The following is a 15,621-nucleotide window of genomic DNA, read 5'->3' as shown; positions in this document are numbered from 1 at the left end:
TCACTTAGGAGCAACTAAGATGTATCAGAGTGGCGTAACGGAAGCGTAGTGGCCTTAGGTGGAGAGAGGAATAAAGTAATTTGTGAACTCGTGTTTAGTATGCTCAAAGTCTTTAGGAATTTTGTAGCCTTTAGACGTCTCATTTTGGAAGCGACATGGTGAGTAGATAGACCTTAGTTATAGGTTTGTCTGAAATGCTTAAGAAATTGATTCTTTTTGGGTTATGGTGGATAGACTCACCAAGTTTGCTTGTCTTACCCTTGTTGATAATAGACATTCTTTGGTGAAATTGATAGAGTTGTACATCTATAAGATAGTGAGGTTGCATAGGAATTAGAAAGCAAGACGTAAGGAGTCTACCCATTTCTATTTTCAGGTGAATTTTGGGGACGAAATTTCTAAAAGGACGGGAGAATTGTAACAGCCTGATTTTCAATTTTTGTTTGAGGGCCCAAAGGCCCAATAAGGGTGATTTAGTAGCCCAGAACGGGTCGTTCCCAAATCGGAACGGGTCGTTCCAAATGACTAAAACGAGAGTGATTTTGTATACCAGAACGAGCCGTTCCCAAACTGGAACGGGCCGTTCCAAAATACAAAAATTGTCTACAAAATTTAGATTGAAACGGGAGTTCCCAAATTGAGAACGGGCCGTTCCAGAGTTGAGAACGGGCCGTTCCAAAATATGACCGTTGTGAGTATTAAATGTACCTCAGAATGGGCCGTTCTGGTTTGAGAATGGGCCGTTCTAGATGTGATTTTTAGTCGTGAGTTAAGGGTCCAGAATGGGCCGTTCCTGATTTGTCGTTCCGGCGAAGCCTAATGCTTATAAATAGAGCACTCTACCACTCCCAAAAAGCACACCTCTCATTTTTTGATTTCTTTTGTTATGCTCTCTCTTCTTTCCCTCTACTTTCTGCTTCAGACCGAGGGGAACCCAGCGAGGGAGACCAACTGTAACACCCAAATTTTTATTATTATTATTTTTGTTAATGGCATTTTCGTAATTTTAATAAAGTTATAGGGATATTTTGGGTTTCGGAATGGGCCGTTCCAAAAGTGGAACGGGGCGTTCCAAATGTTGAAAATGTGAGGTTTTTGTAGTCCCAGAACGGGCCTGGAACGGGCCGTTCTGGTATGGAGAACGGGCCGTTCCGGATGGAGAACGAGCCGTTCTGCTGAGATTAAGAACGGGCCGTTCTGGTTTTAGAACGGGCCGTTCTGCTTTTTGGGAACGGGCCGTTCCGATTTTGGAACGGGCCGTTCCAGTTGAGAAATTTGCACAAATTCGAAGGATCCGGAACGGGCCGTTCCGAATTCAATACGGGCCGTTCCGGGTACACCAGTTTGCCTATAAATAGGGCAGGGGGGGTGAAAATTTTTATACAGAGAAGAAGTGAAATCCTAGAGAGAGAAAGAGAAGAGAGAGAGAGAGAAAGAGAGAGAAAAGGAAAAGAAAGAGGGGATCCAGAGGAGGAGGTCCTGCCCAAGTTCCAACTCCGCCTATCCAGGTAAGGGGGGGAGTGAGAACCTCGCTCAGGGGTGTGGGGATAATTGTTGGGTAGTTGTTTGTCGGATTGGCCCCCAATCCCTTGCCGTTGTTCTGTCTGATTTTCTATTTACTCTATTTTGTTCCTTGTTGAGGATGCCGTTGTTCTGTTTGATTTTCTATTTACTTTACTTTGTTGTTTGTTGAAGGTGCCGTTGTTCTGTTTGATTTTCTATTTACTCTACTCTGTTTTTGTTAAAGGTGCCGTTGTTCTGTCCGATTTTCTATTTATTATACTTTGTTCTTTGTTGAAAGTAATAAATGAGTATGAAATTAATGTTAATAATAAATGAGTTTTAATATGAACAAGAATGCTCTCTATGAATACCTATGCGGACCTTATGAGGAGTATTGATGACATGACCATGTGAAATATGGACAAATGACATGAGACCTAAGAATGGACTATTGAGACAAACTATGATTATGATACTATGACAAATAATGATATGATGTACTAAATGAAATTATGTAATAAGTTAAATGTTGAGTCCATGAGATTATGAATGTATGACATGCATCATATGCATATATTACTCCAGGTGTGCCGCTGAGGCCGCATACCCACGACTAACAAGGTGTACTTTATGGTCACCCACGATGTAACATGCTAACAAGGTGTACCTTATGGTCACCCACGACTAACAAGGTGTACCTTAGGGTCACCCACGATGTAACATGCTAACAAGGTGTACCTTAGGGTCACCAGTGATGTAACCAGGTGTACCTTAGGATCACCAACGATGAATTGTGAATCTTCCGTATGGCGCCACATGCATGCATTTATGAGTTGAGTCCATGACATCATAAGCATGATAAATGAGTATATATATGTGATATTGACTATTTATGTATTGTTTACATGTGACTTATATATGTTGTGTGTGTGTGTGCTATCTAGCAGTTATTTCTGCTCCTGAAACTGAGTGAGATGTTTCTCACTCCCTTGTTGTTTTGTATACGTTTTAAATTGTGCTGCAGATGATCAGCATCATGAGAATGTTGGTGATGAGGCTTAAAGGCTTCAATTGGGCATGCTCTGATAGGATGTGACATCGGGGCATAGTTATTTTTAGTTTAATATGTTATTGTTTTTATAACTTTAGTTTCTCTTCTTTGTAATTTCTAACGAAGAGATAACGTAGATAAAGTTTATAATTCAAGGAAAATGTATGTTAAGAATTGTAATTTGAACGTTCTTGATAAAAGACCAGAATGAATATCCTTGTTATATTTTATTACATGATTTGGAAAATATAAATTGATTCCTAACTAGGAGGCACTGCCACCTTTACTGGAGTTAATTTATATTTCCTTTATTATTATTTGTATATATATGATTTCTTGTTTTACACTAAATTGTATTGAAAATCTTAACTTCTTTTCTTTTATAATTTCTACACTAGAGTTATGATTTATGAGTTACGAATGTGAATCTTCTACCTTGTTATATTTAAAATATTTGTCAACTATGAAAGATTTTATTTACCCAAAAAGAAGAAAAGAAATATTTTATTGTTGTATTTGTTGTATATTAATAATGGGGTAGAGGGTGTCACATTTAGTGGTATCAGAGCAGGTCGATCTAATCGACCGTGAGTTATGAGTTTACTATGCTTACTTGATTTATTATGTTTATTTGGTACATGAATGATGGACTAAACTGATTGTTAAACTTGTTATGCTAGTATGATGATTGATTATGTTTATTGATTGTATTATTTTCTTAGACTATGGCTGGTAGAAATGATCGTGCGATTGCCGATGCTCTTCAAGCATTAGCACAAGCTATGAATAATAACAATAGGACTGAAGTTACTCCTAACTGGTTGGAGCAATTTCAACGAAATCACCCACCTACCTTTAAAGGAGGATATGACCCAGATGCTGCTATGAATTGGCTAACAGAAATAGAGAAAATTTTCAATGTTATGGATTGTCCCATCGCTCAGAAGGTGAAGTTGGCCACATTCATGTTGACTGCTGATGCTCACTTTTGGTGGGAAGGAGCACTTCGGAGGATGATTGATGGAGGGGTGCACTTGAATTGGGACAACTTCAAGAAGGTCTTTCTTGAGAAGTATTTCCCGGATGATGTGAGAAGTCGGAAAGAAATGGAATTCCTTGAGCTGAATCAAGGGAACGACACAGTGGCTGTGTATGCTGCCAAATTTGATGCTTTGGTTCGTTATTGTACACACTACCATGGTGAGGGTGGTGAAAGAGCTAAATGCATAAAATTTGTAAATGGTCTGCGTCCTGAAGTGAAAACTGCAATTAACTATCAGGAGATATATCACTTTCCCACTCTGGTCAATAAGTGCAGCATTTATGATCATGACAACCGTGCTCGTGCTGCTTTTTATAAAGGAGTTGGAGGTCCTATCCGTGCTGTGAGTTCTAGTACTTCGAGAAGGAGTAAGCCTTACTTCGCTTCTAATAGATTTCAAGGGAGTAAAGCTGCTGCTAATAAAAGTAAGTTGTTTACTAGAGGATCCACTGTTAGTGCTACTGGAAGTGTTGGAGGGTCTGTGTCCACTCCTTCAGGAAGATGTGGGAAGTGTGGACGTGTTGGTCATAATCAGTCTGAGTGTCTTGACAAGGAGATTACCTGCTTCAATTGTAGTGGCAAGGGTCACATCAGCACCCAATGTCCTGAACCACGAAGAACACGTGTTATTGGATCGGGTTCGCAAACTGAGCGTCCAAAGACTGTGGGGAGAGTATTTGCTCTTAGTGGTACTGAAGCTTCTCGGTCAGAAAATTTGATACAAGGTACTTGTTTCATAGTTGAGACTCCTTTTGTTGTACTATTTGATTCTGGTGCAACTCATTCCTTTATTTCTGTCTCTTGTGTCCAAAAATTGAATTTGCCTGTGTCTTTGTTAGATTTTGATCTAGTTGTTGAAACCCCTACTAATGGTCCTGTGACTACATCCCTAGTGTGTTTGAAATGTCCTTTGACAGTTTCTGATAAGCAGTTTCTAGTTGACTTAATTTGTTTGCCTCTTAGTCAATTAGATGTAATTCTTGGCATGGATTGGTTATCTTCTCACCATGTCCTTTTAAACTGCTTTGAGAAATCTATTTCCTTTGATGAATGTAAGAGTACGGAATTTCTTAGTGCTGCTGACATTAAAACTTGTTTAAAAGACAATGAAAGAGTGTACATGATCTTAGCTTCTTTAACACTTGAGACTGATAGTAAGCTAGATGAGATTCCCTTAGTGAGAGAATTTCCAGAAGTATTTCCTAAGGATGTGTCTAGTTTACCACCTGAGAGAGAGATTGAGTTTAGCATAGACTTAGTACCAGGTACCCCACCTATATCTATAGCACCCTATAGGATGTCCCCTAAAGAGTTAGTTGAGCTTAAGAAACAAATAGAGGAATTACAAGGAAAACAATTCATTAGGCCTAGTGTTTCGCCTTGGGGAGCGCCTGTTTTATTGGTTAAGAAGAAAGATGGGAGCATGAGGTTGTGCGTAGACTATAGGCAACTGAATAAAGTGACCATTAAGAATAAGTATCCTTTGCCTAGGATAGATGACCTTATGGATCAACTAGTTGGAGCTTGTGTGTTCAGTAAGATAGATTTAAGGTCAGGATACCATCAGATTAGAGTGAGAGCTGAGGATGTTCCTAAGACTGCCTTTAGAACCCGCTATGGGCACTATGAGTATTTAGTTATGCCTTTTGGTGTGACTAATGCACCTGGTGTTTTTATGGACTACATGAATAGGATCTTTCACCCTTACTTGGATAGATTTGTAGTGGTCTTCATAGATGATATCCTAGTGTATTCCAAGACTAGGGAAGAGCATGTTGAGCACCTTAGGATCGTTCTTCAAACCCTTAAGGAGAAACAGTTGTATGCTAAATTGTCAAAATGTGAATTTTGGTTGGATAGTGTGAACTTTCTAGGACATGTGATATCCAAGGGTAGAATAGCTGTAGATCCTGCTAAGGTAGAAGCTGTGTTAGAGTGGAGAACACCTAAATCAGTATTTGAGATTAGGAGTTTCCTAGGACTAGCTGGTTATTACAGAAGGTTCATAGAGAATTTCTCTAGGCTAGCTCTTCCTTTGACTAAGCTGACGAAGAAAGACCAACCTTTTGTGTGGGATTCTAGGTGTCAGGAGAGTTTTCAAGAGCTTAAGAGGAGATTAACTAGTGCTCCTGTGTTAGTGTTACCTGATCCTAGTAAGACTTTTGAGGTATTTTGTGATGCTTCTAAATTGGGTTTAGGAGGAGTACTTATGCAGGAGGGTAAGGTAGTAGCCTATGCTTCAAGACAACTTAAAATTCATGAGCAAAACTATCCTACCCATGACCTTGAGTTAGCTGCAATAGTTTTTGTGCTCAAGTTGTGGAGACATTACTTGTTTGGGTCTAGATTTGAGGTTTTTAGTGACCATAAAAGCCTTAAGTACTTGTTTGACCAAAAGGAATTGAATATGAGGCAGAGGAGATGGTTAGAGTTTCTTAAGGATTATGACTTTCAATTGAATTATCACCCTGGCAAGGCTAATGTTGTAGCTGATGCTTTGAGTAGAAAATCTTTGAGAATGTCTTCCTTGATGATTAGGGAAATGCAAATGATTGAGGAGTTTAGGGATATGAGCTTAGGGTGTGAGTTGACCTCTAAGAGTATTAAGTTGGGAGCTTTAAGAGTGACTAATAGCTTGATAGATGAGATTAGAGAAGGTCAGAAGATGGATCCTTTCTTATTGAGTCGGGTAGAGAAGTTGAATCAAGGTGTGAAAAGTGAGTTTAGAATTGGAGTGGATGGAGTTTTAAGATTTAAGGATAGGTTGTGCATTCCTAGTGTGCCAGAACTTAAGAGAGCAATCCTGGAAGAAGGTCATAAGAGTATCCTTAGTATCCATCCAGGAGCCACTAAGATGTACCAAGACCTTAAGAAGATGTTTTGGTGGCCTAAGATGAAGAGGGAAGTGGAGGAATTTGTGTATGCTTGCTTAGTATGTCAGAAAGCTAAGGTAGAACACCAAAAACCTTCAGGTTTGATGCAACCTTTAGATGTGCCTGTGTGGAAGTGGGATAGCATCTCTATGGATTTTGTAGTTGGGTTACCTAAGACTGTGAAGAACTTGGATGCTATATGGGTCATTGTGGATAGATTGACTAAGTCTGCCCATTTTATTCCCATTAATATTAGGTACTCTTTGGAGAGGTTAACCAAGTTGTACATCAGTGAGATCGTGAGGTTGCATGGAGTTCCTACTAGTATTGTGTCTGATAGAGATCCTAGGTTCACCTCTAGATTTTGGGAGAGTTTGCATAAGGCTTTAGGCACTAAGCTTAGATTGAGTTCAGCTTACCATCCCCAAACAGATGGCCAAACTGAGAGAACCATACAATCTTTGGAAGACTTGTTGAGGGCTTGCATCTTAGAACGTGGGGGTAGTTGGGATAGTTTCCTACCTTTGATAGAATTTACCTACAATAATAGCTACCATTCTAGTATTGGGATGGCACCATATGAGGCTCTGTATGGTAGGAGATGTAGAACACCTTTATGTTGGGTAGAACCTGGAGAGAATGTCATGTTAGGACCTGAGATAGTTCAACAAACTACTGAACAGGTTAAGATGATCCAAGAGAAGATGAGAGCAACTCAGAGTAGGCAAAAGAGTTATAATGACAAGAGGAGAAAAGACCTTAAGTTTAAAGAAGGTGATCATGTATTCCTTAAAGTCACTCCTTGGACAGGAGTAGGCAGAGCACTGAAATCCCGTAAGCTTACTCCACGTTTCATTGGTCCTTATCAAATTCTTAAAAGAATCGGTGAAGTGGCCTATCAAATTGCTTTGCCTCCATCTCTTTCAAATCTCCATAGTGTCTTTCATGTTTCCCAACTCAGAAAGTATGTCCATGATCCTTCCCATATCATTGAGTCTGACAACATTCAGTTGAAGGATAATCTTACTTATGAAACGGTTCCTCTAAGGATTGATGACACGAGAGTGAAACAACTAAGAGGAAAGGAAATCCCTTTGGTTAAGGTCGTTTGGGGAGGAAATATTGAAGAAAGTGCTACATGGGAATTAGAAAGCAAGATGCGAGAAGCTCATCCATTTCTGTTTTCAGGTAAATTTCGGGGACGAAATTTCTAAAAGGAGGGGAGAATTGTAACACCCAAATTTTTATTATTATTATTTTTGTTAATGGCATTTTCGTAATTTTAATAAAGTTATAGGGATATTTTGGGTTTCGGAACGGGCCGTTCCAAAAGTGGAACGGGCCGTTCCAAATGTTGAAAATGTGAGGTTTTTGTAGTCCCAGAACGGGCCTGGAACGGGCCGTTCTGGTATGGAGAACGGGCCGTTCCGGATGGAGAACGAGCCGTTCTGCTGAGATTAAGAACGGGCCGTTCTGGTTTTAGAACGGGCCGTTCTGCTTTTTGGGAACGGGCCGTTCCGATTTTGGAACGGGCCGTTCCAGTTGAGAAATTTGCACAAATTTGAAGGATCCGGAACGGGCCGTTCCGAATTCAATACGGGCCGTTCCGGGTACACCAGTTTGCCTATAAATAGGGCAGGGGGGTGAAAATTTTTATACAGAGAAGAAGTGAAATCCTAGAGAGAGAAAGAGAAGAGAGAGAGAGAAAGAGAGAGAAAAGGAAAAGAAAGAGGGGATCCAGAGGAGGAGGTCCTGCCCAAGTTCCAACTCCGCCTATCCAGGTAAGGGGGGGAGTGAGAACCTCGCTCAGGGGTGTGGGGATAATTGTTGGGTAGTTGTTTGTCGGATTGGCCCCCAATCCCTTGCCGTTGTTCTGTCTGATTTTCTATTTACTTTACTTTGTTGTTTGTTGAAGGTGCCGTTGTTCTGTTTGATTTTCTATTTACTCTACTCTGTTTTTGTTAAAGGTGCCGTTGTTCTGTCCGATTTTCTATTTATTATACTTTGTTCTTTGTTGAAAGTAATAAATGAGTATGAAATTAATGTTAATAATAAATGAGTTTTAATATGAACAAGAATGCTCTCTATGAATACCTATGCGGACCTTATGAGGAGTATTGATGACATGACCATGTGAAATATGGACAAATGACATGAGACCTAAGAATGGACTATTGAGACAAACTATGATTATGATACTATGACAAATAATGATATGATGTACTAAATGAAATTATGTAATAAGTTAAATGTTGAGTCCATGAGATTATGAATGTATGACATGCATCATATGCATATATTACTCCAGGTGTGCCGCTGAGGCCGCATACCCACGACTAACAAGGTGTACTTTATGGTCACCCACGATGTAACATGCTAACAAGGTGTACCTTATGGTCACCCACGACTAACAAGGTGTACCTTAGGGTCACCCACGATGTAACATGCTAACAAGGTGTACCTTAGGGTCACCAGTGATGTAACCAGGTGTACCTTAGGATCACCAACGATGAATTGTGAATCTTCCGTATGGCGCCACATGCATGCATTTATGAGTTGAGTCCATGACATCATAAGCATGATAAATGAGTATATATATGTGATATTGACTATTTATGTATTGTTTACATGTGACTTATATATGTTGTGTGTGTGTGTGCTATCTAGCAGTTATTTCTGCTCCTGAAACTGAGTGAGATGTTTCTCACTCCCTTGTTGTTTTGTATACGTTTTAAATTGTGCTGCAGATGATCAGCATCATGAGAATGTTGGTGATGAGGCTTAAAGGCTTCAATTGGGCATGCTCTGATAGGATGTGACATCGGGGCATAGTTATTTTTAGTTTAATATGTTATTGTTTTTATAACTTTAGTTTCTCTTCTTTGTAATTTCTAACGAAGAGATAACGTAGATAAAGTTTATAATTCAAGGAAAATGTATGTTAAGAATTGTAATTTGAACGTTCTTGATAAAAGACCAGAATGAATATCCTTGTTATATTTTATTACATGATTTGGAAAATATAAATTGATTCCTAACTAGGAGGCACTGCCACCTTTACTGGAGTTAATTTATATTTCCTTTATTATTATTTGTATATATATGATTTCTTGTTTTACACTAAATTGTATTGAAAATCTTAACTTCTTTTCTTTTATAATTTCTACACTGGAGTTATGATTTATGAGTTACGAATGTGAATCTTCTACCTTGTTATATTTGAAATATTTGTCAACTATGAAAGATTTTATTTACCCAAAAAGAAGAAAAGAAATATTTTATTGTTGTATTTGTTGTATATTAATAATGGGGTAGAGGGTGTCACACCAACCAGATCTTGCGTAAGTTCAGCTACTACTTATCAAGGTACGGGGGAAAGAGGGATTATTTGTATGCAAAGTTACATGAGGGAATTGGGTAAAAGAGGAAGCTCGTAGGATTATGAGTAATTTTATAATTACTTCTGTTTGGAGAATTATTGGTCTTATGTGATTCTGTATATATTTAGGATTATGAATATATATTTAATTTGTAAAAATGATGATTTGGGAGAGAGAACGAAATTGTAGAAAAGTGCCTGTGAGTTAGGTTTTGGAATAATTGGGGATTTTACCGTTTATGTTAAGATTATATTAAATTGCTAATTCTATTAATTATTATATTAATTTATGAATGTTATTGTTATATTATTTGATAAAATTGATGATCTAGGTGAGGATTCATGGTGAATTACTTGAGGGGTATGTGAACCACCATTTTGTGTGGATTGTGTATGTATTGTGGAATTGAGATGTGGATGTGGATGTGGATGTGAATGTGGATGTGAATGTGGATGTGAATGAGAATGTGATTGTGGTTCCTCACACTTGTGACCAGGGGTGGCACGACCTTAGGCAAGAAATGTTATAGGCGTGACCTTGGCATAGTATGGGATGGGTGATTCCTCATGCTTATGTCGGGGGTGGCACAGCCTCGAGCAAGAGATGTTGTAGGCGTGACCTTGGCACAGTACATGATGTGTGATTTCTCATGCTTATGTCGGGGGTGGCACGACCTTGAGAAAGAGATGCTACAGGCGTGACCTTGGCATAAGGTGGGATGTGTGAGGCAATTAATGCTTATGTCGGGGGAGACACGACCTCGAGCAAGAGATGCTACAGGCGTGACCTTGGCATAGGGTTAATTGCAAGATTTGTGATGTGAAGATGTTGCGTGATTGATAGAATTAGGATAGATAGAAATGCTTGTAAATACCTTAATAAATAATGAGTTATGATAAGACGATATTGTGGATTTTTCTTGTGTGCTTTTCATATAGATGTTTTCTTTTCTCACCGTATAATTTGTGGATGTTTTAGGTGAGGAAGATCCGGCTATGAGTGACATCTAGAATGCCAACAGTTGAGTTATGGGTATGCTCTGATATTGTGACATCGGGGCAGAGGACTTCTAGGACATGGAATTTATTTGTAAATGGAGTTATACTTAATATTTTGAAAACATTTTATAACCTCTTATGTTTTATTTTCCAAGTTTCATTTTCAAAATATTTTGAATATCAAAGAATGTTTTTAAAGGTTTTTATGTAAACCCTTTTACCAACTTTGAAAGTTTATTTTTCTTAATTTAATTATATTATTACAATGTCTGTGTTGGGATAGTAAGGGTGTCACATTAACGACCCGTTCTGGTATACAAAATCACTCTCGTTTTAATCATTTGAAACGACCCGTTCCGATTTGGAAACGGCCCATTCTGGGTTACTAAATCACCCTTATTGGGCCTTTGGACCCTCAAACAAAAATTGAAAATTGAGTTGTTAAAATAACTACTCGGAGGTATAGTTGATCAAACTATTGAAACTAACAGAAAAATAAAAATTAAACTTAATTAATTAATGAATGAGTGGAGTCATAAATTAATAAGTATTGTTTGGCCAGGAACATAAACCGAGCTTGTTAGAGAAAAATTGAATTTGATTATTACAAAACACGTTTTTAAAGAAGGATAATATCATTTCGGCCAAAGAATTAAAGTTTATTAGGAATGTTTTGGGATTCTAGCCGAACATCCTATTTATGGTTGATTTAAAAAACAAATAATATTAACAAAATTTTTAAGACACATAGTTTCTGCGGTCAAAAAAATATATACAGCTTCTATAAAATTAAACAAATTAACCATATTGGATACTAGTGTCAAGTTATAATTTATTTACTCATTAATTGTTATTTTAGTTTAATAGGATACTTTGTTAATGTAAAAACTTTTATAATTTGTAGTTTGATTATAGTGTAAATTTTACATTACCACTCTCTTTGATACTACAAAACTATAATGTTTAATGCAAACATATTAGGAAACATTTAATAAGTGTATAATGTAAATGTATTTAATTCTTTTTTTTAACATTTAATGTAATTACTTTAAATAAGAGTTTATGTGAAAAAATAAGGCCAAGGTTGAAATAGTATAATATTATGGTTTTTAATAAGAAAAATAAAATAAAATTAAAACAACTTGTAATTGAGTCCCTAAGTTTGTATAGTTTTTGTAATTGGATCTTTAAAGACAATTTGTTTTAAATTGTTTAAAAATATTTCCTTCAATTCTGGATATAAGTAAAAATAATAATAATTAATTCACACTAATTAAATATTTAATTAATATAATTAATTTCACCTAAAAAGTAACATATTTTTTACTAAATAATCTTTTTTGAAATTTGATGTTTAAGAATAAAAATAATTATTTGAAATACGATCTTACTTAAATGAAGAGTGTTATGAAATTCAAGAGTTATATTGAACTAAATAAATTCAAAAATAATTTAAAACTCAATTTGATAATTAGTATGTTGAACTTAATTATGAAATAAATGAGTTGAATTTAAGTGAAAAATTGAGTTCAATAAATAAATATGTCAATTTTAAATTGCATGTAGTCCATCTCCTTTGGTTCATGAATCAATTCGATACATAAATATATAATTTATATAATTAATTTTTATTTAATTTCAACTTATTAAGATTTTGGGGGAAAATTTTCAAAACTTAACTATAAATCAATAATAATAATAAAATAAGTGGGCACCTTAGGGTGTCATAGTTATGGACCAAGTTTTCTGTTATTTTATAAAAGGTGAAGTAGTTTTAATTTATGTAGACTTTGGTTGTAATTATGTTTTTTTTAAGTCATATTTTGTAATTTTGTAAAACAAAAAAATAATAAGTAAATTTTTTCAAAAAAATAAATAAACAATTATTTTATCTAAATTAAATTAATAAACTGAAATTTTGAAATGTATAAATTTTTTTAAAATAATTGACTCTTGATCATGCAATTTGAGCTAACAAATTGAATCAAATTATTAATGAGCTTGAATATAATTGAGTTTAAGTTGAAAAAGGTACATGTCAAACTCAAGTCAAGTTTCGAACTAAACCCAATATTACCTAGATTATTATATATAAGACTCAAATATTCAATTAAGAAAAATAATTAATTTAGTTTATAACAATAAATTTATATTCTTTTTCTTTTCAAAATTATTATTGTACTACTTTTTCTTTCTTAATTAATATTCATATCTCTTTTGTATGATTAGAGTGCATGTCATATATTATTTCTCTCTCATAATTAATATTTTTTATTCTCCTAATCAAATAGAATGCGTGTATTTTTAAAGAGTTTATAATTAATGTATTTTATCAAATTAAGAAAACATGTTTTAATTAAAAAAAGTTTAGTCTAAAAATAATTAATACATCAAATATTATGAATTATTTATTACATAAAGAACAAATAATTATTCTAAGTGAGTCTTATAAATAGATACAAATATGGAAACAGGGTAGGGTAGGCAATTGAAGTAACTATCCATCAATTATCTCATTTGATGAGGGTATCATTTAAAAGATATCTATGAATTTTTCATATATTTGTGCAATGGGTATCCATAGATATTTGAGAAGATGTAAAATTTTAAATAAAAAATATACGATATAAAATTAAATTAAAATTAAATAATTTAAAATATATATATATATATATATATTATAATATGATTTTGTAACATATATTTATACTAAAAAATCATGAAGCATATATTTAGTGTAAAAATAAATCTATTTAAATTACTTTATTTATAATTATAAATATTTTTTAATATTATTAAAAGATGGGTTCTCACGAATATGGATATCTCACTATCCGTCTTCACCTCATTATTAAACAATACTCATTTAATTATTCATTTAAAATTTATAATAAATTTTATCTACAAATATTTGTTAATGTAATTTTTTTGCCACTTATAAAATCAGATGTAATATTATTAAGTCAAGTCTAGCAAAATTGAATTTAACTCAGTTCGAATTAATTCCAACCTTAAATAAAAATAATAAAATTTTATAAAATAAAGCTAGTTGAAATTGAAAGTTTTTTACACTTGAGAGTAACAAAAATAATTTATTTTATTTATACTAAAAAATCAGAAAAATAAAATTTGTGCCAATTTTATTACTTGTTAATACTCAATTAAAAATTTTATCAAAAAAAATACTCAATTAAAATTATATAAATATATATATATAATCATTTTAGTTTGAGAAAAAAAATCAGTGTTACTAAAATATTAAACCAAAATATAATCAATGAAACTTAAAATTTACAAAATATGGAAGGAAAAAAAATTAGAATAAAAAGAAAACGGTGAAAAGGAGGGTATTATTTGGTATTATTATTACAAGGTGTTTAAGAGAGTATGGGGCCCACTTTGGAGTGGTATGATGGGAAGGGTTATGAATTATGATAGAGATAGTCAAGATTTATCTCTCTCCATCATTCACTTACACTTACTAGAGACACACCAAGAGAGAGAAATTGAGAAGATAAAATGAGTAATGACAAAAAAGAAAGAAGAAAAAGAATGGTGAAAGTAACACTAACACATATGGAACTGCCAACCTCACTATTTGGTTTGTTGCTTTTGGCTCTTCCTAGTTGCCTCACCTTTCACACTTACTTCTCACTAATCTTCATTCCAATTGGTATTCAAAAAATAAAATATAATGCTTAATGTAGTCGTTGATGGAGGGAAAGGAAGGGAGAGGAGAGATTTTTTTATAAAAAAAAATTGTTTTATATGATTTAATTTAGAAGGAGAGAAGGGGAGGATAATATCCCTCCTAATCCTATTTTACCTCTTTTTCTTTTCTTTTTTTTTTTTGAAAAAATAGGAAAGATTACAAAGATGGTCGTAATGAAAATTGAACCTAGGTCTTCATGCTTCTAACTACCCCTCCCCACCTAACTACTAGGCTAACCCTAGTGGTCTTATTTTACCTCTTTAATATGGGAAGATTTGGAGTGAAGAAATTTTAAAATATTTAGAATATGATATGTAGAATATTTTTATTTATATTTTTAATTTTAAAATCATAAAAATATTAAGTAAATTGATTTTAAAATTTTTATTTTTTTTTTCTGAACCAAACAAGAAAAAAGTTATATTTTCTCTCTTTTTTATTCTCTCAATTAATTGAAATTTTTAACTTTTTTTCCCTCCCTTTCCTTCCTCTTGCATTAAATTCTCTTCCTTTTCCTCTCATTCTTTAAACTAAACACAATATAAATCTTCTAAATTTTACTCTTTTTTTCAAATAGATATTAGAAAATTTTCATTTTATTTTAATTGATTATTAAATTTTCTCATTAACTAATATATACCATAAATTTTAATTGTATTATAATTAATCTTTAAAATTTACCATTCATATACATAAATACCTTGATTTGAATTTTATCTTAATTAATTCTTAAAATTTATCCCTTATTACAAATATTTGTCTATTATATTGGAATTAAACTATTAATAAAGAATAAATATGTCAATCATCTATTTATTACGAATTATACTCATTTATTAATTCTATTTTTATATATCACTTTTTCATATATTAAAAGTTAAAATAAAAAGAAATTTAGAATTAAAAGAACAAATAATGACTTTTTATTATGAAATTATCATAGTTTTTTTTTCATTTAAATTCCAATTGATGAAAAATTTAAAAGAAAGTGAATTGAAAGAAATATTGCATTAATTATATCGGTGCTCATTACTTTTTCCCTCATTAATAATAGCTCAAGAA

The 15,621-nt window shown here is 33.9% G+C and overlaps 1 long non-coding RNA gene across 1 annotated transcript; it reads left to right on the top strand.

Moving 5' to 3' along the window:
- Nucleotides 1–1,074: 1,074 nt before the first annotated feature.
- On the top strand, nt 1,075–2,782 carry LOC145959005 (uncharacterized). The gene is made up of 2 exons (XR_014434612.1): nt 1,075–1,508; nt 2,528–2,782. It is a non-coding gene; the product is annotated as an uncharacterized LOC145959005 (long non-coding RNA).
- Nucleotides 2,783–15,621: the final 12,839 nt, after the last annotated feature.

The sequence above is a fragment of the Cajanus cajan genome, chromosome 1 (assembly GCF_000230855.2).
Source record: "Cajanus cajan strain Asha chromosome 1, NIPB_CcT2T_4, whole genome shotgun sequence".
Taxonomy (NCBI): domain Eukaryota; kingdom Viridiplantae; phylum Streptophyta; class Magnoliopsida; order Fabales; family Fabaceae; genus Cajanus; species Cajanus cajan.
The sequence above is the reverse complement of the archived record's forward strand: the minus strand, read 5'-3'. Positions and strand labels throughout refer to the sequence as shown.